Source organism: Myiozetetes cayanensis, unplaced genomic scaffold (assembly GCF_022539395.1).
Source record: "Myiozetetes cayanensis isolate MyiCay16 unplaced genomic scaffold, myiCay2020 scf24, whole genome shotgun sequence".
Taxonomy (NCBI): domain Eukaryota; kingdom Metazoa; phylum Chordata; class Aves; order Passeriformes; family Tyrannidae; genus Myiozetetes; species Myiozetetes cayanensis.
Genome location: NW_026087456.1, coordinates 10263464 through 10290852, shown reverse-complemented (window position 1 = coordinate 10290852; position 27389 = coordinate 10263464). Strand labels below are relative to the sequence as shown.

At 49.0% G+C, this 27389-nt stretch overlaps 1 protein-coding gene across 4 annotated transcripts in view; it reads left to right on the top strand.

Moving 5' to 3' along the window:
- Positions 1–7944: 7944 nt before the first annotated feature.
- The window catches only part of SHROOM3 (shroom family member 3), a 38701-nt gene continuing 19256 nt past the window's right edge, over positions 7945–27389 (top strand). Inside the window, exons 1-2 of one of the 4 annotated variants that reach the window (XM_050320678.1) lie at positions 7945–8011; positions 22037–22165. The gene's annotated coding sequence lies outside the window, so the exon portion shown is untranslated. Of the gene's footprint in view, positions 8012–8205; positions 8312–8535; positions 8671–8748; positions 8855–22036; positions 22166–27389 lie in introns of those variants that run through there. The other 3 variants (XM_050320680.1, XM_050320677.1, XM_050320679.1) reach the window with 3 other exon arrangements.

The window sequence follows — 27389 nt, the reverse complement described above, 5'->3', positions numbered from 1 at the left end:
ATTTTTGGGCCACATTTTCTGTGCTCTGGTGACTCTGCCTTTCCCTCCTGGTTTCCCTGAGCCGTGTCAGTAATTCAGTGTAAACTGCCTCCCACTGCAGCAGGGAGGCTCAACGGACAGCACCGCTTGTTAAACGCCGGGCTGCTGCCGTGCACACAGGAAAAACCCCACTGGTGCCTTAAACCATTATCAACCCATTCCAGCAGGAGTGACCACTGACCTAGAAATGCGGCAGCTGCAGCCCCGGCCATCACTGCAATAGCCTCCTGCTGACCTAGTTTGTCCCAGCCCTGAGCATCCCGCTGCACAGGGGTGGATCCTTCCCAGTAAACTCATCAGCAAATGCATCTTGCTGATGAAATTTGGGACAGGTTGCGAATTAAATGGTTAAACAGCAGGAACCGTGAGGTTTCTTTTTTAGGAACCTTCCTGTTTGCCACCCAGCTGTCAGCCTGCCCTTATCTCTGTAGTTGTAATAGGGTGCCTTAGACATGCACTTAGGAAGCCCCTGAAGAAGTTGTCACTGGGTTGGGGAATTCCCTCCAATAAATTCATTTTGGTTTTATTATCCTTCTGCACTCCCCCATTTTGGTTTATGCAGAGCAACAGTGACATCCATTGGCTTATTAAGCTAATCCAGAGTATTGTACAGACACCATGTGTTTACTCAGGGTGGAGGGCTGGACCACAGTGTGTGTGAGAGGCTATGAAATGCTGAGTTCTCTGAATAATTTTCAGTGCTGCAGAACCAACCCAGCTGGAAGATGTTAGAGCAAATTTGCTTCAGCTTATTCAATCCTGATAATATCTCACATTTCAATCCCTACAGTAAAAGTCTGTTTTATTTTAAAAACTGAATCCCTTCTTGAAGACAAGAGGGTTTAGAAGGACCACAGAAGAGAGAATTGGGAGAGATTGCAGTGGAGGAACTGACAGCCAGAAGGTTGTAAAAAAAACCTGAATGAAAGGCTCAAAGACTGAAATAGAGGATTCAGTGACAAAAGAACCCAAAACAAAATAAATTATTCATGTGAGAGGGAGATCTGGAGGATCCTGATTTCATTCCAAAAACTCTGAAAACAGTTCAATTTATTTTTAACCTTGTGAGTGAATCAGTAGACATTTCCTGCAGTATTTCATTGAACAGAACCAGTGTCTGCAGTAAATTTTTGACCAGTGTAGTTCCCATCCCATTCCAAGGTCCAACACCGTGTCTGTGACAGGGAGACCCCGTGAGAAGGAGAATTGACTTCATGAGCCCAGGGGCCCATTTCTGTTCCCCACAGCACAGGGCAGCTACTGGGAGTTGTGTCTGCAGCGAGGTGCAGCCTCTGCCTTGTGACTGGGCCACTGGAGCTTGCAAAGGCACCACAGGGAGACCCTTCCAGCATCACCGGAGACAGAGGAAAAGGGGAGTTATGCTGATTGATGCTGTGGCTCTTAGTAAGAAAGGCAATTGTAAGTGCTGTGCAGAGCATTCATGACTGAGGGGAGCTACAGGTGCTCAGCGTGAGGGATTCCGTCCCATCCAGCAGCTTGGGATCAGGCATCACATCCACAGCACCTAGGAGGGATTTTCCATTTCTTTAGATGATCACTTCCAGTGGGAGAGCCCTGGAAGCATTCCCAGGTGATGCTGTCAGTGTACTGGAGAATTTCAGTCTGCCCTTTGTGGGTGTGTGCATAGCGACCAGTGGGGAAGCTCATGAAGAAGTTCTGCTTCCTATCCCTCCCAACGCCAACAGGCTGGGCATGCTTTCATCCAGTTTATGTGATTTTAGCCCTGAGTCTCCCTCCTTTGCCTGCATGTCTCTTGGATTGCCTTTGGATGGCCTCACAGCACGCAAATCTTTCTGCTGGATATTTCATTGACACTGACACCTTACTCAGCTCAGTCCAGTCTGATCCCTTTGGGGACCCTCTCTTCTCCTTTTTTGACTTTGGGAACTTCTCTGCAGAGATTTGTTGATGCTTTCCTTGGGTTTTCACCTCTTTCTGAAGTGCTTCCATGCCTCTCCATGGCTGCAGCTAATGCCAGGGCATTGTTGCTCTGCTTTCAAGGACTGAGAGAAGAGCACATAATTTCTTTTTTTCACCTCTCTTAGTCATTCTCTGGCTGATTTCCCTCTCTCTCTCTCTCTCTTTCTCTCACACAGCTTCTTTGCAGGTTAGCCCCACACAGCATTTGGGTTTACAAAGGCTGATCTTCCCCAGCCGTTGCCAAAGGCTGGAATTTCCCTGGGTGTTGACTTTTTTTGGTGCCGGTTGAGTTCCTTTTCTCATTCTTGTGGTGTGTTTTCCTGGGGAGTGGCTGTCTGTTGGCTCGAGTTCCTTTGACTACACCATGTATACATTTTCCATGATCAGAGAGCAGTACCGGGCGGATAAAATCCTGTTGTTTGCGGATAACAACGGATAACATTGTTGTGCTAACAGACATTTGCATGAGAGATATGAAAACAGCCCCATTCATACCCTTCTGTGACAGTGCTGATTCTTACAACTGCTTTGAAATCTGAGGTGAGCTGTTGCTCCATTAAGGCACCGGCACTGCCACGGCTTTCCACAGGCTGCAGGTGCTCAGGACTTGTCTGTCCCAGCTCAGCCTGCCAGCAGCAGGGGGATAAGGACAGCATTCCTGCAAAGCTCCCAGCATCCTGGGGGAAGCTACAGGCTGCTCACAGGTGTCTTGTCTACAGATTTCCAAAGAGAGAAGGAAAATATTTGCACTCCAGAGCAGGCTTAGCCCTGTTCTTACCCAAAACATGGCATAATTTAGCAAAACACCACAAAGCTTGGTAAGGAATAAGCCAAAAAGGTGGGCTTCTTCCAGATAAAATCCTGTCATTTCACTGAAAACCAGAATCCCCCAAAGGGCACTTGCACGTCCAGCACCGCACACGGCACAGACTGCACCGACCAGTTTTGCCCCTGCGAGGCCGGTGTTCAGCCAGTCCTTCCGGCGAAGACAAACAGGGTTATCACCTCGAGGGTGCTTGGAGCTGCCATGAAAGGGAGGCTTTCTTCCCATTTCCGAGAGGAATCAGGGCTGATGCTCTCCTATCACTTGGGGACCTTGTTCTGCCTGTTTGTCCCCAATTAATGGCATCCGGTGCTGATTACTGGTGGCACACAGTGGCTTCCAGTACTGCCCACTCAGGTTCTTTATCTTCCTTGTGCTGCTACACCAGATTGTCAAAATGCAGTAGATTTGAGGCAGCAAGGAAGCTCTGATTTAGAAATTCAGTCCTGGGGTTGTGCTGGGAGCTGCTTTAGGACTTGCAGAGTGTCTGAGGTGTCACGGTGTGGCACGTTCCTCTGCCCTGCCTGGGTCGTGGTGGGGCCGAGTCCCTGCCGTGGGCCTTCATGGCTCTGCTGTGCCAAAAGGGAACAGCTCCCAGTGCTTCCTTGCTCTCACACGCTGGAGCTGTTTGCACATTTTGAGCAAATAATGCTTTATTACTGTTTTTGTGAAAGGAGGAAGGCAAACTAAATAAAGAAATAGAAGAGAGTGAGAACATCTTGTGAACCTGCTGTTCTCAGATATCCCTGATAAGGACAGTTCCAAGTGCGTGAGAAGTTTCCTACTCCAAGATTTATTTACTTCTGAAAGAAAAGCCACCTTCATCTCATTATTTTATTTTCAATACAAGTTTTAATTTGGTGAGAAAATATCTTCCCCATAAAGAACCTATTCTGCCTCATTAACTCCTAAAAAAGGCACCCCCCCAGCTCAAAATGTTAAAAGAAGCATAAATTAAGGCTAAGTTTGTTGTTTGCCGCTTTAATCAACAAACAATCTTAAAAAGGACTCACAAAAGGTTCTGTAAACTAAATTTATTAGTGAGCACAAAAACAGGCCCTCAGCTGCGGCCTCCTCCCCTTCCCAGCCCCCTGGATTTGGAGGGGGGTGGTTTTTGGAGTGACTGGTTTTGTTTACAGTGTCTTATTCTATTGGGCAGGTTGTTGTGGTCCCATGGATCTCTGTCAGACTTTTGTGATGCAGCTGAACTGAAGTGACTTGGGAGAGTCTGTTAATTATGTCTTCAAAGCCTTCTCCTTTTTCTCTTTGCTGTACAAATATCCTTTTTTCCTCTTCTTTTCCCTAAATCTTCTTGTCAGTAACTCAGAAGGAGAGGGGTTTTTTCACAGCAAGAGAAAACTGCCATTCCATCTGCTTTCCTTTCACCCCTCTGGGATGCTGGAGGAAAAGTACATGCACATCTCTTTTCTGCCCTTTTCCTTTCTTTGAAATGTTTAGGAAGCCTTCCACTGTACTCTCTTTGTGCTATCATCATTCTCATTTACTTCTACCTTAGGGATATCTCCACTCACAGAGTGGTGCTCCCAGTGACTGTGGTACCAAGAACCAAGGAAAAACTTAGGGACATGGTCTAGGAGGTATCAGTTCAGAGGACAGGGTAGTTGGATAAACATTAGGAAGTACCTTTCCTGAGTTTGCACATGTAAATATGTAATTTCTTTCTAAATTCCCCTCTACACAACAATGAACTTCCTTACAAACCTCTTGTGTTCAGACTCAGTTCAACCTTAAACTGATTTTTCATTGGTTTTATTTGGGAGAAGTCTCCATGAGAAAATTTAATAATGGATTTTGTTCATTTCTGGAAGACTTGGACTTCTTCAATCCTTTTTTTTTTCACAGCTGTCTTAAGCTCAGTCTGAGATATGCAGTGTAAGAGAGATAGAGCCAAGAAAAATCCCTTTTGTTCACTGGAAAAAATGGCCTTGACCCATTAGAGGGCTGTTTCTGATATTGATCTGAACAGCTCCTCACCTTCCAGGAGTTCATTTAAATTGGAGATGAGCCAATGGGGAGTCATTCTAAACTTCCCCAGCTTTACAGGCTTGGGTTCAAACAGTCCTGGCTCTGAACAACTCGTGGGTTGGGTCTGCAAAACCAAAAGGCTCCTGGGCACGTTTTGGAAAAGCAAAGCCCCCCCAGGAGTTCTGCTCGATGGCCCTGGCTCCAGCCCCTCCCTGCTCTCGCTCTTCATGGGCTGTGGGTAGGTCAGCCCTGCAGACGCTCCCCAGAGGAAATCATCCTCCTTCAGTGCAGCCCATGCCTAATTTCACAAACCAATTTCCTCTGTCCATCCCACGCCTTCCCTCCCTGCACCAGCAGACGTGACAATGTTAAATGCTCCTAAAGGAGCCTGTCCTGTGGCTGTAACTCCTGCCCCTGGCTTGCTGGCCACTGCAGATGCCAGGCTGCAGGACACTTGCTCAGGCAGCTGGTGTGAAATGCGAGACATTGTCCTCTCATCCTTCAAATAAGGTCTTTTCCCATCTCTGTGAACCAGAGCCACATCCCAGCTCTGTATCCGGTGGCGCTGTTGAGGGTCCAGGTGTACCAGGTGAATGCAGTCTCCCAAAAATACACTCAGCACTCCCCTGCTCTGGGACATCTGAGCTTTCTCATTCTGCCTTTTAGCCTACATGTGTCTTCATTTTGCTGTTGGTCCTCTGATGAGTCTCTCATACTTTTGATGTTCATTTGGGGATTTGAAGGGGTTTTTTTTTTGTGGTGACTAGAAAAAAGTGAAGGAGAAAAGACTCCTGGGTGAATGGCTGAGTCCTTTGGTTTCCCCCAGCAGAGTTATTCCTGTCATCTCTGCTAGAGTACATGGGAAAGGGGAAGGGGATGTGGATGATACATAGTCCTAGGGCATTTTCATCTATTCCCAAAAGCAAATGCAGCCAGTGCCCATCACAGTGGTGTGTATACAGGGTTTTTTAGGCTGCTAAAAACAGCCCTCTGAGTCTCCTTCCTGATTCTTAACCCTTGTAGGATATAACATTTGATAGTGGCCACAAGAGTCACCTGGTGGAGAAACCCTGCTTTGTTACAGACATTCTTTCATTTGTTTGTGTGGAAGGGCTTTTCTTTGCAGAGGAAGCCCTGAAGGTTGTGAAGCCAGGTCCATGCAGCATCTCAGCTCCCTGGCATGGATGTTTTGCCCGTGCCTGCTCAGTCTGTGGGAAGCTGTGGTCACTGCTCCAGGGCAGCCTGGCTGGAAGTGGTGTGGAAGGTTTCGTTTTGTCAGCACTCTGTGCTTGTTGTGATCCCTCCCAGTGAACTCCCACTTGGATTAGCTGCCTGTCATCTGCCTCAAGGCAAGTGCCTGTGCTACCATAAGTACTTGATGCTTCAGTAAATACACCAAGGTTATGGGGAGCCTCAGGTTTATGCTGCGGGTAGTAATGCTTTTGTTGTTGTTTTTATCGCAGAAGGACAAACAGTCACAGGCTTTTATGATCACATCCCAAAAAGGGACTTTGTTTCATTGCCTGGTAACGTCTATGAACCTGTTTGCCACCCGGTATCTCACAGAGTTACTGGCCAAATAGCAAAGTACACTTAAAATGTTTAAAATCTCAGTAGAACCATCTGGAGTCATTTCATGAAGCAAATTAGCATTGGTCCCTTTGGCTCCTGAATAGATGACATGCCCTGCACATGCCGGTGTGGGAAGATAACAGCGTTCCACGCAGCTTTCCAGTAAGAGAGAGGAGAGATCCTGCCATCAGGAGAGGTGGTAGCCAAAGCCATGCCTTTAATGACTGTCATCTGCAAGGGGACGGGCGGGCAGGCGCCACCTGAGTCATCCCTCCTCCCCGTTATTACCAGGCTGTGTAATCCTGCTTCCCAAACCTGCCCTTTTGTGTCATAAGACAGTGATTTGGAGCTGTTGGAATCATTAACCCATCCCGATGACGCATCCCCTTAGGCACATGCTGGGGAGGAGGATGGTGCTGTCCCCGCTGGAAAGTTGGTTGTGAGGGTTCAAAGTCCTCCCACCAGGTGTGTGAGCGCACCCCAGATTTTATACTGACAAAATATTTTCCCTGGGAAGCACCAGTGAAAAAAATACGGGGAATGGTACTTAACCTGCTGAGAAAGGTGCTACTTCATGTGGGTTTCATAGCTAGGACTTGGAGCTAATGCTCTCCGCCTTTATAACCTCATCTCAAGTGTTTCTTCTGCATCTCCCATGCTGGTTTATTGCTATCATTTCTGCAGCTGGTGAAGCATTAAACATTTCAGGCTGGTGGTTATGAGTTTGCAGATAGGGAGAGAGACGTCAGCATGAAAAGTAGCCGTGGCTGAGCGTAATTTCACCTGATACACATGCACCCGTCAAATATTTTAGTTCAGATGAGACTGACGGGAACCACAGCTAGGCCAGAATAAGTTACTTATAAACAGAAATAAAATTATCTGTGTAACCTGCTGTGATAGCTTAACGGTGGGTGAATAAATGGCCTCGGGGCAGCCAGTGCCTCTTGTGAAGAGCATGTTGGGAATGGGATCCTTTCCTGCTCAAGTTAAGGGCACATCGCTTTTCCTCCCTCTATAAAATATCAATCTCTCTGTATCCAAAATAGGGATACTTTTGGGTGGCCTTCAGACATTCCTGGATAAAAGATGGGCCAGATACTCTTGTTGTGAAGAACAGCTTTTCCAGTGTCCCCTTCAGTCACCTCTTTGGGATCAAAGGTATTTTCTTTCCTTCCAGGAATAAGCATCACATTCCCCCATGGACTTCCCATCTTCTCTCTGCACAGCTTTCTGGTGCTCCTAGCAGCCTGCAGAGGAGTTTCGGTTCAGGGGTGTTAAAGGAGCAGGTGCTGTATTTGCATCCATGTGCAAATCCAAAAAACAAGGGAGAACGTGAGCCACCTCTAGAGAGGAAACAGCTAGCAGATAAAAACCCAGGAGTCCTAAAGGACCGTGCAAGGCAGAAAGGTGTCTGGCATCAAAAGGGCAGGAAGGTGGATGGCAAGTGGCAGGGGGAGAAAGCAGAAACCAATTTCATTTCACCTGCAAAATCTGGCATCTCTGGGAAGAGGACAGTGAAATCTTGCAGTCTTCAGCCAGGAAGACTTCCACTCCAAGTCTGGCCACTTTAATTCCTAGGCACAAACCAGCTCAGCTAAGTGATGGCACTGTGTGCATTTCATGCCAGCCAAGAACAGGGCATTGGAGGTACTAACTGCTGCCTTGAACTCCTTCCCCTGGTGTGTAACACAAATCATTCTGCGGCTTGCAAGGTTTTGTTTAGTTATTCGTAGCAATTTGAGAAATGGGAAGGGTTTGTTTATCTTGTCCCTGCGTGTCGTGAGATCTTTCGTGAGATACAACAGTTCAGTTTCATATAGCTTTTAAACTAATGTAATGTAGCTCATTTGCTGATTAAACGCCGTGTATGAAACAAACGTAGCAGGTGACGGCAGATGCTGTTAAAGCCACCCCTGCAGTGCTGTGGCCGGTGACACTCGCTCTCAGGTATCCCGGCTGGACCACCGAGCCATGGATGATCGGGGCAACGCAGCCTCTTGTTTATGGGATGGTACGGCTGGACTTCTTTCGGGGAAAGACCGGCAGCGCTTCTGCGGGAGCGCAGTTCTGTGAGGTCTGCGCCGGCAGAGGGGATGCCGAGCTCGGGCCCGGCTGCGGGGCCGGCGGCCGGGCTGTGGCAGGACGGGGCAGCCTGCGGGGACCCTCCTGCGGTGTGCTCGGTCGCGGGGGCTGCCGCGGGCCGGGGCGGTGCTGGGGGCGGGCTGCCCGCCGCGGCACCTGCCGGGGCTCCGGCGCCCTCGCCCGGCGCGGCTGCGAGCGCGGAGCCGCCGGCGCCGCGGGGCACGGTGAGTGCGGCCCTGCGGGGTCCCGGGGCCACCGGGCTGCGGGGGATGCGCGGGGAGCGGGGTGCGCGGGACCCGGCGTGCGGGGGCTGCCCGCCGTGCGGGGCGGCCGCCCTCCCTCTCCCGGGGCCGGGCTAACAAAAGGCGGCGGCGCCGCAGCCCCGCCGGCATCGGCGGAGCTTCCCGGGTAAGGGCGCCCGCCTCCTCCCCTTCCAGCTGCAGTTTTCTTGCTTGGTGTTTTCGCAGCCTCTGCATGCCGGGAAGAAGAAGTCGGGGAGGGAAGGGGTGTAGGGTCAGACCCCGCGTGTGAAACTCGTTACCCGGGAGGGACTCTCCAGGTGGGATTTAAATCCCGTCCTTGTGCTGTGATTGCACGGACACCTTTTGGACCGCATCGTCCTGCTGCTCGGGCTGAAGCTGGGCGAGAGCTGCCGGGTTTGAGGGTCCCTTCACAACACTTTCTCTAGAAGCATCAGAACAGCGGGAAGTTTCATGGGTGCTCTCACTGTGTTGCATGCTTTAGTAAGCAGTGTAGTGTTCCTGGAGGGAGTTCTGCTGGCAAGCACTTTGCAACTGGATACTGGGACAGAAGCTGAGAAATTTTGTCACCTGGTTGGAATGACCACCAGACTCCTTAAAATGGCTAAGAAAAGAATTGTGTTCAAATAGAACGTTGTCAGCCAGCATCTGTCTTTTTCAATTTGGGAGGAATGTGACTCACAGAGCTCATTTGCCTTCACTCCAACTTTCTCTTCTTCTTCTGCCCAGGAGGTGCAGATGTCTATTTTCCTCATTCCCCGCTATAACGCCTTTTAAAGACTGATCTCTGCATGTTCTTCTGCCTATACCCAGCCTTAAATTAGGGTAACATTATGTGACACCAGCAGTACCTGTCGAAGCATGTGCATTTTTCATCCCAAACCTCAGCCCTGTTTTGCCTTCTTCAGCCCAGGCAGCAGTGGGGTGAAGCTCAGATCCCAGTGTGTTTCCTCAGACATAGAGGTCTGACTCAGGTCCTGCAAGATGCTTGTTGAGATTTTCCTTAACTCCAGCAGGAGCAACGTTAGGGAAAAATCAGTGCCCTAAAAGTCCTTTGACTAAGAGAGGTGAAGTCCAGGCCAGCCTACAACTGGGAGAGGGAGGGGTGCTCTGCAGGTCCATAATATGAGGATTTAGAGGATTGAGAGCTTGTTGGCCTGTATTGAATGGTGCTTGGCACCTGTGGTTCTTAAATCGAAGAGAGAAGTTCAGTTCGACTGAAATAAGGATTATTGTAATTTTTTTATGGGAAAAGTTCAGGCTGTCATTTAATAATCCCAGAGGCTTTTCTTCCAGAGGTCAGCAGGCCAGAAGTTTAATATAAAACGTTGCTCAGAAGGCAACAACTGCATACAGGGTCAGCTTCAGCCTCCTCATCATTGCTCCTTGGAGAGGGCTGCTGCCATGGCATGTGGGAGTCCTGCCTCTGGCAGGTGGGCAAGCTGTGGTTCTGCAGCAGCCAGGAGCCTCCACAAATGTCCCTGTGTTAAGTAGACCTGAACAGACCCTGGGGTTTTTTATGAGAAGAAAAGCAGGGTGATGTAGAGCCCTTCTCACTCTGCAGAGTGGCCTTGCTCTTGGCGGCAGTGAGAGAAGCAGGATGCATTAGTGAGCAGATGGACTCAAGAAGGGTGCTGAGGTAACACTAGTGATGGGAAAACGTCCTTCCTGCATTTGTTTAGTTAGGGTGGACCCTACTTTAATGGTCAGCCCTCTGGGTGAGCAATTGTCCTTCCCTTGGTGTTTGCAGAGCAGCTGGCACAGTGGTGCCTGGTTCATCCCTGGGCTTCCTCTCCTCAGCAGCGGTATAAGTAAATAAATAATCAGGATATGACATCAAACAGAGTATTTTATAATGCTCTGTAAGATTCCCACTTGGCTAACATTTGTTCAGACAGATGGTTCTTACGGCTGGCATGGGGTGTTTGGTAACCACGGCTCAGTGTCTGGCCTTTGGACATCCAGGTGAAGCAGTGCCTCTGCTTCTGGAGCACCATTACGGGTGCAGGAGAAGGAGTGAAGGCTGATGATTTAGGGGGCTGTTCCCAAGTTTAAGTGGAATGAAAAGCTTGGCTAACTGTGATGTGTTGCATGCTTGCCTGTGTTCAGATGAGAGCCACTTCTCTAATCCTCTACATTCTAGTTGCACCGAGGCCTGAATTAGTGGCAGTGTCCATTGGGTTTAAAGAACCATGAGGAATTCCAGTCATCAGTTGTTCGTGATGGAGAGGGACTGGGTGGGCTTTTGATGTAGCAGTAACTGCTGTATTGGCTCAGTTCTAGTGGTCAGGATCAGAAGGGTAAATCTGTGCCTTTGAAAGAGGAATCTGATGGAAATGAAACCAGCCCACTTCACCCTGATTAGATTTCATCGTGCTGTGCCTTCAAAATGCCTTCAGCATCCTGGCAACAAGGGCAGAGATTTGAGAAACATCCAAAAGTTAAAAGGACACGATTCCTATGGATTATCAGTGTGTCTGTTATTTAAAAAAACCCACCCTCATCTTTACTATTCTTTCAGCAACTTAAAATGGTGTTGAAGAAAAGTATTCAGGGAGACAATAAAAATAGCCAGGCCAAGTGCTCTCCAGCAGGGACCTGATCCTGTCTCGTGTGCCACGGAGGGCGCAGATTCCTTTGCAGTTACAAACGGCCCCGGGCTGGAGACAGACTCCATTTCAGCCTAAATTAAGCAAAGTACGTGATGATAGCTGGGGGCCAGGACAGTCACAGTGGGGATGGGCCCCGTGCGAGTTGGCTGCATCCTCTTTGTGCTATGGCAGCCTAAATTTCCCTGGATACATGGGAGCAAATACATACTGTAGTAAGGCATGGCTCTAAAAACTCTGATGGAAAGATCAAACCTGGAGTGTATTTGTCTTAATACTGTGTTTTCCCACGTAGGCTGAGAGAAGGAAAGGGCTTATACCACCCCCCAGGGGCAGGAATGATCTGCAGGGAGAAGGAGAAGCTGGAATATTTGAAGTGGCTCTTGCAGCCAGGGAGTTTGCCTTGTGAAATCATCGTTTGATTTGTTTGTGTTCCTGTGCAGACATTGTTTGCCTGGGAGCCCCTTTCCCCGTGCTAGTTTGAGTGCTTAATTCCCTGCAGCCCAGACTTCAGGATGGATCTGTTCTGTGTGGGGAAGAGAGTGGTTGAGCCAGCAAAGCCCCTCTGCACCAGAGAGAGGTGTGTGTTGAGAGGTGGATTGAGAGGAAAGGATTTTATGGGGCCCAGTGGCTTTGCTGTGAAGGATGCCAAACCTCCAGGCTGGAAACTGGGGGCTATCACTGTCCAGGCAAAAAGGGAGCTTAGCTTCTAAGTGGCTAATGAGTTTACTACCTTGTTTCTGTCAAGGGGTTTGCAGGGGTGGTGCTGATTAATGTCATGTCCTTTCCCCAAGTCTATCTATCCCCTTCCTCTTCCATCTCACCACACTCAGTCTGACACCATTTATTAGGCCACTTGTCCCTGATTTGTGTGGAATAAATATTGACACTGATGGCTGCTTAATAGGATTTGGGTTTGTTGTTCTCTCTGTGAAAGAGTTTGGCACTTGTGACTCAATTTGTGTTTGGGACTGGCTCCACCAAGGCTTCGTTTTGGGAGGGGTGTTTGTAATGATGATGGTAACAGCTTGTCCTGTGTACAGGGAGAGGCTGAGATTGGGGATCTGTATTACTCCCCTTTTTCCTACTGACATGCAGAGATTTCCAAATCGCTGCATGTCCATATCAAAGGTTCAGCTGCCTTTGAGAGGGTGCTGCTGCTCCCTCTGGGGCAGAGGAATTTCTGGTGTCTCTTGTTATTCTGTAACTGCTGTGGAAGACCTCAGGTCAGACTGCCACTCGGCACTGCAGTGGGTGTTCATCTCCTCCCTGCTTTCTTCACGTGCTTGCTCCAAGCAAAAGCAGTTCATACTGCTTCAGAGTGTTTGGGGTGGATTTTTGAGATGTGTCCGAAGTGAGGAAAATCCCTCTAAACACTGGTAGGTATTTAGGCTAAATGAGGTTTTCCGAGATTCCCAAGAGCTGTGAAAGGTTTTTCATCTACAGAGTAGCACCTTCGTGTTCCTGGAAACCCAGGAGGATCTGAGACTTTGTCCCTGGCAGTCAAAGCCATATGCTAATCTCTAGTAGAATTTCTCTTAACTATTCCTGGAAGTGCTTCACCTCATTGGTACTCGAGGGCAGCATCACTGGGGAAGCCCCAGATCTCATCCAGGTGAGCTTCCCACAGCCTCTGCAGGTGCTAATCCAGCCCCGCAGCGCTTGCACAGAACATCGCAAGTCCCAGCTTTAGATCTTGCTTTGAACCCGAGGAATGATTTGAGTCTGGACTCAGGATCGCTGGACCAGAACACAATAGGCAAGGTGATGGGAAAGAGTTTTCCTGCTGGCACAGCGCATGGAAGAGCTCCCACACACAGGACTGTGGACAGGAAAGATGCTTGTGGTATCCTCTCAGCAGGGGGAAGGCAGAGGACTGTTTACACTCCGAGGCCAGGAGGGAGGGAGGGGAGTTGGGAAGGCCGGTTCCTCCTCGGAGGTGGTTTGTGTGCGCACAGTGGGGATGCACTGAGCTGTAGGAGCAGGAGAGGGGGGCCGAGGGTTCCTCTCTCATCTCCTGTGTGTTGTCATGGCTGCAGTCCTCATCCTTGCCCAAGCTCATCTCTGCCAGACTGGCAGATGCTAAAAATATTTTGAGTGACAAGAAGATGTTTATTTATTTATTTATTAGCTTAGCAGCCAGCATTTCTGTGCCTTGCCTTGGGCACTCTCATCAAGCTGGCCAAGTCCTCCTCTCCCTACTCAATCTGTCCTCATTTCTCATTTGAACAAATCTCCTGCTGAAATCTCCAGGAAGTAAATGGAATGCTGTGTTGAGTAAGGTATTCAGGAATTTCTCCAGGAAGAGGGCAGTGAGTGGGATGGAGAAGCAGCTCATATTCTGGGATTAAGCATTGCTACACCTGTAAAGGTGATTTAGGTCTGTACACTCCACCCCTCAAATTACTGCAATTAAAATCTGGGATACCAGGAAGCAGTGCAAAATAGTCAGGAGAGACAACTCAACTGCAGACTAGAGTTCTTAGTGCTGAGTGTCCACCGTGCCTGTGACAAATGTGAGCATGAGGCTTTCTTCTGCTCCCTCTGAAGAGATGCTCTGACTGTCACTCCTTTAGTACCAAACCCTGAGACTAGTTTCTCAAAAAGCAGCTGAGCCAGTGTTCCAGCACTTTGGTAACATCCCTGTTTCCATAGGAGAGCTGCTAGGGTAAAATTTCAGGGTGTGTTCCATAAAGTGCACCACATATTGCAGGTGAGGAAAAGAGATCCAGCTGTGCTGGCGGAAGAGATTAATGCCCTCGCTTGCTCATCGGTGCCAGAGACCTCATCCATCTGCCCCTGGAACAGTTCCTGTAAGCACTCCCTTAATCTGTAGCTTTAAACCATTTAAATTGTTGGTCTGAACTGACCTAGTTAAGTGTGTGTGGAACACTTTAGGAAGTGCTCACGCAAACCACTGCACCAGCACATCCAGCCTGGTCCCAGCTCCAAGCTGCTGCTGGAAAAGGTTCCCAGTGAGGGCTGGGCTTGCCTTTCAGGTCTCAGGTCTGCACCCCAGGGACAGGTTGCAGGTGGGACACATCTTGACTGACATTCAGACCCCTCCCTAGGATGGCTCTTTTGTAGCTGGAAAACATCACTCTGAAGGGTGAGTGTAAAAAGAATAATTCTGGGGAAATATCTTCTGCTTATCCAATCTGTTGCTTCAGCATGAGTAACTATTCCTTCAGCATGGAGGGTTTGTAGTCTTCTACCAGGGAATCATTTTAATTCCCAAAGCCTGAAAACTAGTCCTTATTTATAAGGGTATGACTTCTGCTTCCTCCTTGTGGCTGCTTTTCTTTGTAGGAGCTGCAGTTATACTTCTTGTTTCACTTGCGCTTGTCCTTTAGAGCCACCTTGTGCTTCGGTGTGTGTTACATAAGAAAGGTTAAATTTGTCATTTATACAGCATGACTTTTGATCCACATGATTCAGCACTGGGATACCCCAGGACCTGCCAGGATAACCTTACTGACTGACCTGTGTGTGATGCTCTGATTCCCCAAACTGATCCTACTACATCTCCAAAGATGTCTCTTAAGAAAAACCTTAAGAGACATTCAGTAATGGTCAAGAGCAAGTCTAGAGATAGTGCTGTTAGTGGTGGGGTAGAGAAGAATGAAAATGCCACTTCTCTGTGTTTTTATTCCTGTTTTGACACAATAAGTAGGCAGGCCTGTTTTCTGAGTAAAAGGTGCAGGAAAGCATTTCCCTTGCAAACAATTGGGGTGCAGGGTGGATTCCACTCCACTCTTTCGTGGTGGGACTGTTAGACAGATCAGGACAGTTGTGACCTCCTGAGAAGGTGAGCTCTCCCCTGATCAGGCAGCGTGCTGCTCAAGTCAGTACTAATTTAGAGTTCTTTGCTTGCATTGAACCACCTCCCAAATTAGTACTTTACAGAATTAAGCCACAATCCTAGAAAGATTTGGGGCAAAGCTGTACGGGGCACACTTTGCCCCTGTGGGAACACCAGGCTCCCTGGGTGGCACTGGGGCACAAACAGCTGTAATTGAGTATAACCATAAACTTCTATTACAGAAAGCCAGGAACTGAGTAGGGATAAAAGCTAATTCCTCAGCCCTCCAGGTTCTTCCTTCCAGCTGGGATCCAGGTCTTTTTTGGCTGGCAGCACAGGGAAGGGCTGTGGGCTCAGGGCTTTGTGCCCAGCTGAATTCACACAGGGCTACCAGGGCCAACTGCTCATGCAAAGCAGGGAAGGCCCCAATTCAGAAAGCGTGGGTTTAGGGTGCCTTTAAAAGGGTGGCAGTCTCTGGGGTCCAGGTCTGGGTGCAGTGGAATGCCTATTGTCAGAGCTAAAGACCAAAGGGAACGCTACACATTGTGGACCCAAATGCAGCTGGCACAAACCAAAAATGTGCATGTGAGTGCCTTTCTAAGTACCCAGTAATCCTCCAGGGCAAAACGGGGATTAGGGCTCTCTCTCCCAGACAAAGAGGGAGTTCATTTTCTCAAAGATCCCTTGGCCAGTGAAGTGAGGAACCCAAATGAATGCCAGCGCTCCTTTCAGCTCCCTGCTTGCAAACAGGTACGCCGCCGGAGCAGCTGGTTTGTGTGGGGCTGTGCAAACACAGCGCAGCCAGATTGGGAGATTGAGGTCAGGTCAGCTAAAACCCATCCACTCTCACAGGAAAGGGATGCCAGAAAAATGCTGGACAAGTAGGACCAGACAGCATTGCACAGGGAAAACGCAGCCTCCTTTCTCCAGGTTTTTTCTGGGTGGACCTGAAGGTCAGTGCTCATTGAGACTGTTTAAGTTGGAGTCGCACGAGTGAAGAGCCCTCCAAGAAGGAAAGCTGTGGGTCTGGATTAATTCCAGGTGACTTCTCAACCTCTGTTGCTTTGCCCTGAAACTCTGCGTGCTCGGAATCACTGCACAGGAGCCATTAGACTGAAGGGGATGGCTGCCTGAATGGGGGATGTATCCATTTAAAATTGGCCACCCTGGGACTTCTTTAATTTGTCTTCAAGCAACGGCCTGTGCAGTTAGGAAAGCACAAGACACTTCTGCACTGTGCCTGGAAAACTTCTTCTTTTCCCTTTTGGTGATTGGCTTATGGCACAAAGATCAGCTCTAGTAATCCTGTTTTAACAGGTATCAGCAGGATTGTGCCTCTCATGTGTACAGAAAATGTGTGTTAAGTATTCCTGTTTGTTAGAACCAGCAGACAGCAGCTCTCTGAATGGTTTTGGGTTGTGTGAAGCTTTTTTCCCTGAGCTTTACTGACCCGTCTGAATCCCAGACATGGATATTATTGTTTCTGCTTGAGACCTGGATCTTGCTGCAGAACTCTGGGAAGAATGCCTAAATTGGTCCCAAGATTCATGTGCTCAGTGAGCCTTATTGAGATTTCAAAGGCCATCCTGCTCTGCTCAGGATGAAAAAGTGCTTCCAGTGGTTATACAGGTGGAGCCTGTTCACTTTTGAAGTATCCATGAAAAGGCCTTGAATTCCTTGTGTGCCTTAGTAGACTGTGGACTTGAACCTGGCTCTTTCCCATCTCCAGTAAGTGTCCTAAGTGGCAATCAGAGAGATTTTACCCAGGGACTGAGAGACTTTCTCCAGCAAAAGCTTTGGAGGTTATTAGCACGAGAGGCTTCAGTTCAATTGATGAAAATTTTTGGTATGAGAAAGTTCTTTTGTCTCGGTGTTTCCAGCTGGTCCTGGCTCTTGGTGTCCCTCGGGGGTCCCGTGAATGCAGATTAATGAACCTGTGCAGGCACTGCTGCCGCCACGAAAGCACCTGGGCCCCTGTACTCTGACACACAGGGCACTTCCAGTGCAGCTCAAGGAGATTCTGTGAGTGTGACAGAGATGTGGATTAGGGGCTATTTCTGGAGCAGCCACAGGAGGTAACAAAATAAGAAGTACGTAAGCAATCCAGTCTTTTCCCTAGAGGCGGAGCGGGAGCATCTGCCCGGCAGGATGGCCACAGACGAGCACAAGGTCGGTGCCCAGGATGAGTGTGGTCTGTCCCCCCACTCTGCATCCCTTCCCCAGGGGAGCCCTCTCCCTGGCAGTATGCAGGAGGCAGGAAGGCTTGCTGTTTGCCAGGAGATGGGGGACTGCCGGGGATGCAGTGGTTTCATTCCCAAGGAGATGCAATTCTAGCTCCTCAGCTGCGGAGATCTTGCCTGTGGGATGAGGGGAGCCAGAGGTGAAGCTGCCCAGCTCTCCCTAAGTCACTGGGCTGGGTGGGGATCTCGGGCTGCCCTGTGACATTGTGTAACGTGGGGTGCTGTGAGGATAAGCCAGCAGCTTTAACTGCTCCGGATCCCTCCTGGCTGGCAGAGCTGAGTTCGGCTTTGTTGCTGCTTCTCGGTGTTTTTGTGCCTGTGCTGTGCTGTTGGCTGGTCCTGTAGTGGAGGAGGGTTGCCTCTTAGCATCTGATTTAAGACAAAGGGAAAAAAATACCAGGAAATGCAGCTGCAGAAGTTGGAAGAGGAGTTCCTTGCTTTAATCTCAATTTCAGAAGAATCAGCAGCTATTTTTCTTTTAATTCTGACAGTGGTTATAAACATTCCTGTTGATCTCAAATGATTTAAAGATGACAATTTGGCCTCCATCCTCTTTTCTAGGAACAACACTGGACTTATAAGTAACGAGACATTAAAAATTACTAAGCCTATTAACATTTAGGGATTTTATCCTCTGGGATTTAGGTCTTCTATTACCATGGCAGCAAACCAAACTCAATAGTCATGGCTCCAAGAGGTGGAACCATTAAAAAATACCTGATTTAAAAAACCCCGACCAACTTTAAGAATTTTTAAACATAGTTCCAAGTGGTGTTTATGGATGATCTCAGCCATATCTTAGATTCATACCTGGAACTACAGCCAGCTAAGCAAAAAAGCAGAGTACAGGACAGTAGTGCAGCCACGTGTAAGGCTGCTGTGCTGAGAAAGAAATGCTATGAGCAGAAATGCTGAGAAAGAAATGCTATGAGCACACAAAACTTCCCCAGTTGGGTTTTGTACAGCTCCCCTGTGCAAAATCTCTCTCCTCTTTGGGAATTGTAGCCAGGCAGCTGAGCTCGCAGGGCAGCATTTCCTCAGTGAGAGCGTGGCACTGATTGATGCTGCTTCCATTGCCCAGGGAGCTGTTGTTATGAAACGTGGAGTTTAATTCATTAAGAATATGATCTCTGCAGACTCAGAGGTAATTTTGGAGGGATCTGCTGGGCAGCTGCAGAGGCACACACCCACACTTACTGCCCAGGCTGGATTTAGTAAACCAGTCTGTACTGGAATGTGAAAATTTTAAATAAGGATAAGGAAGATTGAGGAAAGTGAGGAAGAAGAGCCAGGAGCCCAAAAGGTTAAGATAAGTGCTGTGAAACGTTCCAAGTATGCAGGTGATGGGAGGTCAGCGATAGAGGCAGATAAAGCAGTCAGAGGAGGTCAGAGTCAGCTCTGGTCAGAGGCAAAGGATCTCCCAAAAACAGCGACTGAATTCCACAGGGATTGTGGCAACTCGGGAAAGACACGAGACATCGATGGCAGCAACTGGCAAACCAGTCTTATAGGGATTAATATAAAATCAGGCCACACATGCTCTCTTGAAGAGCTCTAAAGAAGGTGGTAAAAAATAGGGAAAGGTTTTGCAGATGGCTGCTGCAGAAAGGCTGTGCAAGGAGAGAGAGATGTGGGGTTAGGAGGTGCTGCCTCTCTTCTGGAGGCGGCACTGAAACTCCTGAGAGGCAGGCTGTCCTTAAAAAAAAGGGTTAAATCTCTAGTACTGTGTTCTTTTGGATCAGGGAAAAAAATCCTACCAGGTCATATTTTTAGATGAGGGAAAAGCTGAGCAGAGTGTGCTCATGAACATATGTGGTATTAAATACCAAAGGCACCGTGGAACCAGCAAGTATAAATAACAATTCATAATTAAATATGAACTTTGCAGAAAAGGAAAGATTTCAGAGACAGCTGCCAGCCTCAGGTGGGAGGTAAAGGAGTTTTAAATAGACAGAGTGTACTGGTTTCCTGTCTCCCACTTGAGAACTTTAGAAACAGCACGGTAACAAAAGGAACAACTGCAGGCCCCTCCTTGCCAGGGATACTTTTTAGCTATGGAATTGTGAGGCCCTTTGCAACATCCCGAAATAAAATGCAGCCCGGGCCTTAAAGAGCATCCCATTGGGCTGGGTGCTGTCCCAGAGAGCTGTCCTGGGGCAGCTCCAGCTCTTGGAGAAGGGTTGCTCACAGGACAAGAAGGTGAGCGGTGACTGCCGAGAGGAAAGGTAGGCCCTCGACCCTTTTGTACCAGGCTGAGTGTCTCCATGTTATGGTGGAAGAAGTGTCTTTTATAGAGATGAACACGCTCCTGGTCGTTAGACTGAGCTGCCTTAGTTAGAAATGTCTGGGAAAAGCAGCCAGGTAAGGCAGGAAGCTGCAAGGGGAGGACAGGTGCTGGGTTTAGGATCTCCTCAGGTGTTCTCCCTGCTCCTCCAGCCCTGCTCTCACCGGGGACACCCCTGCATGGGGACCATCCCCTCTGGTTGTGCTCCATCCTTGAGGTGTGTCTGCTTCCCGGGGTGGAAGGGTCCTCATGTCTTGTGTTCCCCACAGGCCCTGATTAATGGTGTTATTTATAGCCTGGCTGATTAGTTTTCAATGTCTTACTGAGCCCGCCGTGCCACACAGAGCTCTGTAATTATAGTTTTTTAAGAGGCTCGGGAAAAACTCGGTGGTGTTTCCCTGTTCCCCCGCACAGCACCTCCAGAGCCCACGCCGGCACTAATTAAGGGGTCTTTGTCTCTGGGAGGTAAACCCCAAAGTTATGTGTGCTGGCAAGCACGGCTTGCTGCCTGGGAGGGGGAACACCCAAGCTGATTACCCTCCTTCCTTCTGCTCCGAGCTGCCCGTTGAGGGTCGGAGCTGTGCGCATCCATATGGGAACACTTGGACGTGACTCGCAGCAGAGTTCAGAGCCTGTGTTGTCTCTTGCTTCCTTAACATGTTTCAAAAGCTGTTTTTTCTTAAAAAAAAAAAAAAAAAAGAAAAAAAAAAGAAAAAAAAAGAGCCCAAGTGCTGAATTACTCTCTTTTTTTGGCGTGGGGCAGTTTCGCAGTCCTAAACACTGTTACTGGCTCCTTTGGAGACAGCTGGCCGGAGAGATGGCATGAGCTGCTTTCCTCACTGCAGGAGTACAGCTGTGGTGTGGCCTGCGAGAGCCAAACTCTGCTCTTTAGGAAACAGGGAAGTTATGACAAGCACTCATCAGGAAAGTTAGGAAAGATCTGAGACCTCTCCTGTAACATGGCAGAGATCTCCTGTGTCAGTATCTGCTTTCAAACAGGTTGAAACAGCACTCTGAGAATTGTGTCTAAGGAATCAACTTGGCTCTGGAAGTTGGTAATTTTTCATGGTAAACTCTGTGAGCAAAGAGAATTGGAGCAGTTGAGAGTTTTGGCATTGGCACTTCCCAGGGCTGCAGTAAAGGAAGTTGTGCTCCCAGCTTACAGCCAGGCTGGAATAGGAGCAGGGAAGGGAATCTTTCTGGTTTGATGAGAGGCTTGACATCATCTCAGAGGAGAGGGGTGGCACAGAAAAAGCAGGACGGGATTTGGCACCGGGAAAGAAAAGGCAGCCAAGGCAGGATTTGAGGTAAAATCTGGATGAAGATAAGCAGGGTGAGCAGAAAAGGCCGTTCCAGACCAGTCGCTTTCCCTAATCTAGGTGAAAGTGCTGCTGCGCTTCCCTGGTATATCTCACCCGCTGTGTGAGGCTTAACATTCCTGCCTGGCACGTGGGGGCTCGGGGAGGGAGCGTGGGGGAGGACCCAGCCGGACACAAAGACGGCTGGTCTCTCACCGGAATGGCATCCAAGCCATCTCAGCTATCCAAAGCCCCAGATGCCGGCATGTGGGCTCAGCACACAACAAGAGGCACTTCCAGCTTAGCCCGGGCCAGGCCTGCCGCGGGCAGGGACAGGCGCAGGGGGCTTTTCAGCCCCGCTTTTATTCGGCTCGGGGTGGTTCCTTGAGCGAGCCGAAACTTCCAATCTCTCCCGCGTTTCAGTGCTAAAAGTGGGAACGAGTGGGAATACTGGAGCATTTCGGGCTCTCCTGTGCCTGGGGGAAGGAAGGAGCTGAAGCGATGGTTGCACGGTGTTTGTGTGAGGTCTGCGTGCGTGTGCTGGAGCGGGGTAAATATCTGCTTCCTGACTTCGGGGAAATATCAGTACCGGGGGGATAGGTTTCTCTTTCTCCCTCCCAGTGCATGGATCTTTCTCTTAGCTTCTCTCTCGTGTGTTCAGAGCATTCCCTGAGCTCTCATAACGTGTGGAAAAGGAATTTCCCACGGTGGAACGCCTGAACTCCATCCCTGCGGATAGGGTCCCCAGATGCAGCCGTAGGATAATGAGTTTTGTGCTGTGGGTGCTGCAGCTGATCTCTCTCCTGTGTGGAGAGAAGCAGCACTGTGAGATCGTGCAGCTCCTCCTGGGGGACTCTCTCAGGTGCTGAGCACTGCCCGGGTTAGAGAAAAACAAGGATACACATGGCTTTACACAGGGGACACATGTGGCTTCCTGTGACATGTTCTTTGCACTTTTTGAAAAACTAGACTGATGCTCCTGCCTTGCCCCGGGGTCTGTGAAATGCCGTCTTTCCTAAAATCCTGATGAAGCACAGGATGCAGGGGCCGAGGTTTTTGTGTGGTGGTGTTTACATGGCCTTGGTTTCTTCTGGCAGGGACACGCATGCAGCAAAGGGATGCACCGACCTGTCTCCCAGCCCACTCGGTCCGGACTGTGTGACCACTGACTTCCAGCCCAGCAAAGCCACGTGGTCTGGAGGAGTTAAGTTTCGGCTGAAGACCAGGTGAGAATGTTTTCCCTGTGTCCCTGCATGCAGGGTGTGTTTCCTGGCCTCTCTGCCTGGGGAGCAGCTGGCAAACTCCACGGTGGAACAGTGGAAATCCCCAGTGCCTGCAGTGGAAGAGGTCCAGGGCTGTTTCTTAAACCTTGAACACAAATTTTCCCAAGGTTTCCTTGCCCTCAGCACAGTGCTAGGGAAATGAATTCACCCTTTGGACCATCAGCATTGCTGGATGTCCGTCTGCATAGGGCTGGGTGTAAAATAGTTACTGCTTTGACTGCTGATGTGCCTGAGGGCCACTCACAGGGAAGGGGTCCTGGAAGAGATGTCCTTTCTCCTCAAAAGCTCTTCTCAGTGCTGGTAAAGGTCAACAGAGATGCTGGACCAAAATATATCCACAGAAGTGCTGTAAGCCTGCTGTACCCCAGCTTTAGGTGCCTGGCTTTCCAAAATCATCTGGCTTCTTCTGAGCCTGGGAGTTTCAGTGGCAGCTTGGCATTCATGGCTGCTGAATGCCTGTCTGCAGTTTTAAACAATTAAATGTCTTCAGAAATCAGTTTCCTGAATTGCTCTGGGTTGGCTGGTGTTGTGGCAGAGTCTGATTCCTTTCCTTTGTCCGTGCCGTTCAAGACCAAATCCTACAGCATTTACTCAGACAGAACTTTTGCTGGCATCAGAAGAGCCTCTTACATCAGTCAGATGTAATCTGCATGACCTCATAGATTTTTTGTCTCAGCCTTCTGAGGTTTGCACCACGAAGCCAAAGCAGTGCCTTCTATTGGCAACATTGCATTTGGGCCAGACCTTGACCTCTGAAGCTGCGCCCATTTCCTGGAGCTGGAGGAAATGTGTCCTGTGAGTGAGCAGCTGAGAAGGGAATGTGACATGTGCAGTCACATTCTGATCTTATCAGCAAGGACACACCTCTGAAGCAAACTCCCTGCCCTTAGTGGAGATGCTTCATCATTTGGCCACTGCAGTTACAGATGCTGGTCCTGCCCGGCCTCGGATAGAGCAGATTTTAGGGGCTGAATTCTCTTTTCAGGGTAGTTTTATCGAGGAGAGACTTATTTGACTGTAGAGGGGGACTCTGCAGTTCCCCAGGTATGTGACCCACAGCGAATTTGGGAAAGGAGCCCCCAGACATCCACCACCTTCCTAGAGCAATGAGTCATTCAGAATGTGCCCTCTGTAAATCCTTCTTGCCCATCAATTTAGTAGCAGATCTTCACAGAAGCTCCAAAGTTTAGCATTTCACTTGGATTAATTTGTCTTTGGGTGCAGAGCCAATGTTTTGCTTTGCTTCTCCAGCAGTGTCGGAGGCTGTGTGTGCATATCTCAGTTTAACTCGGGCTGGAGCTTTGGTTACAAGCAGGAAGTTGCTTTAATGTATAAGAATGTCAGTGTGGGAGGATATTTCAGACTCAGCAGCCTTTGCTTTGCCCACAGCACGGGGTGCGGTTCCCCGCCGGGTTTGCTTTCTGCACACTCACCCTGCTACCCCTCCAAACATATGTGTGCACCCCCATACAGCCACCTAGAGGACCTGCTGCTTCTCTCCCATTTACCATCCCTACAGGACCCCTTGGATGTGGAGTTTAGGCGCCTTGCCTGGGATTTGTAGCCCTGTGGCTCAGAGGAGAGCCCAGCTGCTGCCTGAAACGCTTGCCCTGCGAGTCCCCTTGGTTACCTGCCGTGCCTCATTGTCCACATTCCCCTTGGATGCTCGGGCTCACAGGGCAGCGTTCCTGCTGCCAGCCACCCAGTTCCTCCTAAGCGCTGAAGGAGATGGGGAAAACACATTCCTTCCATTGTTTCCAAGTCTCTCCTGTTGCAAGTTGCTGTGTGTTGGATATCGGGGTGTGAAAGAATCCAAGCTATGCTTGGGTTTCTGTCTTTTTAACTAATTTACTGACTGGAGAAGAATGAGAAGAAATTATTTGAATTGAGCCCATCGGGCTGGTTCATCAGTCTGGCTAAATCAGTGCAGCTCTGCAGAGCCACGGACAGGGGAAGCTGCTGCAGGCTCTGACTGATGGGATTTTCCATCTGTGCTCTGAGAGGTGATGTGAATCCCTGGAGAACACAGGGAATAATAGGGTCTTTCTCAAAGACTGCAAGTCAGTCAGCTGCTTCTTTTCCACATCTGTTCTTTCTTCCTCTTTTTCCAGCAAAGGAAACAGAGAAAAATTATAGCAAGAAGAGAAAAGTTGCAAAGAGTCTTCTAGTGCTTCCCAGCTCCATGAAGCCTACACATGCTCTACGTACCAGGCTGGAGGCTCTCCTGGCTTCTCCATGTCTAAGTTGCAGTCTTGGGGGACACTGTCCTGGTGGCAAGCACTTTATCAGCATAGAGATCTGAAATACTCCCTATTTTGCAATTTAAATTCTCCTTGTCATGTTGCTGGGTAATACTGTCTTTAAAATAGAAAGCTGTGAGAAGATCCTCGTAGGACAAAATCCTTGAAGCTGGTAATCAGCCAGAGTGAAGTTTGTATACATCACCTCTGTTCCCATTGAAGCCTGTGTCTGGTTAGTGTCAGGGAATGCCAGTGGGACCCTTTCCTTGTGCAGGGAAAAGTCCCCAGTCTAAATATTGCCTGTCAGCCCTGAGCTGGGGCAAAGGGAAGGTGAAGCGGCCCCAAGCCCTGCACTCTGTTTCCTGTGCTGGAAAATGGATAAATGCCCCTTCCTTGGATAAGGCAACCTGGGGGTTCTCAGAGAAATGTGATAACCCAGAGGTGTGACATGCAGGACCAATCATCATTAATTACAATGTTTGACTGTTCCTAAGTTCAAGGAAGGAGCACCCGTTGCTCACAGCTGCCATCACCTTGGAGCGATCCCAGCACTTCCATCTGCAGCCTGGGGCGGAAAGCACTTCTTTCAGGAAAAACCAGTAGAAAAAATCTGGCTGTAGATCAACATACATGGTTCTCATCTCTGCTTCTACACAGGGATTTTCTTTCCAGGGGCATGGTGGGGAGTTTTTCTCAAGGAGTTCGTGACTGTAATTGTAGAAAATCTGAGCAGAAACTTCTGATTCTCTGCTTCCTCATCCCAGAGAGACTTCAGGAAACTTGGTACCTGTCTCCCATTCCCACATGGCACTCAGGGCCTGGTCTATTGCAACACAATTCTCCCTTTTCTTTATAGAGGAGGAGACACTCCTGCCCAATATCCATCATGTGAAATATCATTGCATAGACTTCAGTTCTCTCTAAGGAGTCTTCCTTCTTTTTAGTCAAAATTATGAAGGGACAGAGCTCACTCCAGATCTCTCCTGCCTCAGAATTTACCAGAAGGGCTCTGTGAGCCTAAAAGGAGAGATTTAGTGAAAGACACATCAAGCTGATGCCATTCTGGTCCAACTCCTTTCTAATTGGCCTCGTCTGTTCTGCTTATTTTTAGAGCCATGACTGAACCTTAATTAAGAGCGACGTTGCTTTGAGTAGATTGTTGCCTCGCTCTGTCGAAATCCTAATAGGCTTCTGAGTGCTTTAGTTTTTCCTTCATCTCCTGCCCAACAGCCAGGCAGAGGGGCTGCAGCAGCACATTCAGATGTCTGGAAAATGTCTCCTTGTTGTGCTCACGCTTCTTTAGATGTGTCCATCTTGGAGACAGGTCCACACTGGTGAGAATTCAGATGGTTGTTGTTACTGCTTTCTGTGGATGCAGGTGCACAGGAGCCCTGGAAGGAGAGTACAGGTGAATTGCTGGGATCGGGATCTCTCCATATACAAAGGTCCTGCTGCTCCATGCAGTGTGGCACGGCTTAGGACATCCTGCCTCTGCCATGTGGGTTCTGTTAGGTTAGAATTATCACTAGCTTGAAATGTTGCCTGCGGTGAGGAGGACGTGGTGAGTATGGGCACTGCCCTCTTGGCTTTCTCCGTTGTGACTCAGTGCCTGGGATCACATCCAGGAGGCACAGGCTTTGCACTCGCATCCTAACCCTTCTTCTTTCCTACAGGAGGAGGGTCTGTGCTGCAGGGCCCTTCCCACCTCCCCAGTTTGTAGGTTAGGCCACGGCTACCCCTTCCAGGCCATGGCTGTCCCTTCCAGCTCCATTAACCTCCCACACAGCCAGCTGGCCACACGGCTTTGGGGGCAAGCACATCCACAGGGATTGCAGTTAGCTTTCTAAGGATGTAGGAGAGGTGCAAATGGCAATCTGAGGAAGCTGGGTTGTGTGCTTTGGTTAAAGATGGGCCTTTCACACCAAAGTGTCTGTGCACTCCTGGAGGATGCTGCGCTGGAGTCCTTTTGGACTGCAGAGTGCTCGGGTTGTGTGTGTGCTCTGGAATCGACGAGGACCAGCATGTGAAGAACAGGAATCAGACTGAATTCTCTGTTCTGGATGGTTTTATTTTGTAAACTTGGGAAAAAGATAACTCAACCTTTCAGTTACACGGTGCAGAAAGCCTCTGATGCTGATTCATTTGCAGTGTTTGTGCCAAGGTGTCTTTGGAAAGTTCCATTCCTGTTTTGCATACAAAGTATAAAAACCAGAGATTACAGAGAGGAGCACGCTCAGCTCTTCCTAATAAGAGAGAGCTGCAGAGCTGTTACTGGTGAGGGGTCTCAGAGATGTGAGTGTGGTCCTTGCATCCCAGACTGCATCCAGCCTGTGCCAGGCTGCCTCAAGGAGCCTCTAATGGGCCGGGCACATTTCCGCCTGCAAACGCCAAGACCAGCGTAGCAGCAGGGAGCACCCAGATAACAGCAGCTGGACAAGATTAAAGACTCTCCTTTTCCCTTTGCTTTTCCAGTGCACAGGGTGAATTTGGCAGTATCAGGTCTGCAATCAGTGTTACAGCTGCCATTTAGGTGCCAGCATTGCATCACGGTTCGCTGATTTCCCCAGGTATCTTCTCTCCCAGGCATTTGTCGTGATGCCAACCTGACCTGGATGCCCAGGTTATCTGATCACTGGAGGTGTCCATGAGGAACCAGGAGTCTCTTTTTCTAGCCTGGGCACTTTCAATAGAGGGATCACTTTCTGTTATCTGAAGTGGGGAATTTCTTAGTAATAAGATTGTCCAGACACCTTTGCAAGTGCAGTACAGGTGCAGCCCTTGGGAATATATAAAAAATAAGGCAACGAGGTTTGGTTGTTGTTGTTGTTGGTATAATTACAGTTCTGCACTTTTAAATCCTACAACCTCCTGAGAAAAAGACAAGAATGTGGGTTATTCTTAATAAACAGTTTTGTCAACTTCCCATC